Raw genomic sequence first — 1,436 nt, 5'->3', positions numbered from 1 at the left:
TCTGCGAGTGAAACCTTGAAAGCTCGCGAGATCAGGATGGTCTCACGAGGCTAGTAATTCAATGGAATGACAAACACCAGACACAGCCTTGGGACTTGATCAACAGCCGATACCGCACCGTGACGTCACAAACCAGTAGGTGGCAGTAGTGTTGTTTGACAAACATGGATGCCTCCAGTAAAGCACATTCAAATGAAAATTACTCTTAATTAAAACCACTTATCATTTATTGAACAGTTTGTAATAATTTCATACTTAAATTATTTTCAGAAGTTTGTATTCTGAATGTGACCGGACTTTTCCTTTAATGTGTTCAGCGACCACCAGCGTTACCTTTCAGTCATATACTGGTCATTAGCTGCAGGCTTGTGTGTACGTAGGGTTGGGAGTTAAATATGTGCAGATGTATCATAATATTTTGACTGCAAAAAAAAGCGGCTTTGAGGCCCAATAACCTGCAGCTGAATCAGCGTGCTGCCCCACCACACCAGGACCTTTCTGAACACAGCTATCTGGAGAATGTATAGAATCCAGGAAAAGTTCTTCCTATGCTTCTTCATAGAGTTGTGTTTGATTAACCTTCCAATCATTCTTCTTTACACCGTTGTTTTCTTCTGTGACGGATCAACCTCAACATCCTCGATGATTTCAGACAGGCAGTTTAGAGGGCTACTGATCTGAAAAAAAAACAATGCTCCCAACATCTGCCGTCATACTAACAGATAGGATAGTGAGGGGATGAGATGCAGTTACAGGTTTATACAGCTGGCCTTTGTTTAGCTGGGTGACATTTAGGGCGGGGACGAGGGGGACTAATTCCTAAACAAAACGATGTAACACACACAAAAAAAACCAAAATAAAAGCTTTTAACAAGTGAAGCTATTTAAAAAGTTTTTTAGATTACTATAACTCTACTGTGGTTGTAATGTTGCATATAAGAGCAGAATATGAGCAAAAGGATAAGATCAAGGCGGGAAAATACAATAAAACCTCTAAAAACACGGCGTCTTTTAGACTAAATCTGTTTTTTAGGGTAAATCTGGTCGGGCCCTCATGGTCTGGATTAAAATTTGACCAAACACATGCAGGGGCGGCTCTAGATGGGGGGCCAGAGGTGGCCATGGACACCCTTAGCCAATCATTGGCTACCCTGCACCCCTACCATTGTTTTCACCCTCTAATACAGACGGTCTCCTTTCTATCTCCTCTTTCTTTCATCTTTTCTCTTTTTTTTTTTCCTTCTTCTGTTTTTCTGTTCTATTTACATTGCAGTGTCCATATAAACTGTAAAACTCCCTGCATAATTATAATAAAACAATTTATATGCATGAAACAAGTGGAGCAGTATGGCGATAGCATTTATTGCAACTCAACGTAAATGACAACATGGGGGAACGCCATGGGAAGTTTTTTAACAGGGCATTCAGATCTGGTG

This window comes from Cyprinodon variegatus, unplaced genomic scaffold, assembly GCF_000732505.1.
Source record: "Cyprinodon variegatus isolate N-32 unplaced genomic scaffold, C_variegatus-1.0 Scaffold58, whole genome shotgun sequence".
Lineage (NCBI taxonomy): Eukaryota > Metazoa > Chordata > Actinopteri > Cyprinodontiformes > Cyprinodontidae > Cyprinodon > Cyprinodon variegatus.
The sequence above is the reverse complement of the archived record's forward strand: the minus strand, read 5'-3'. Positions refer to the sequence as shown.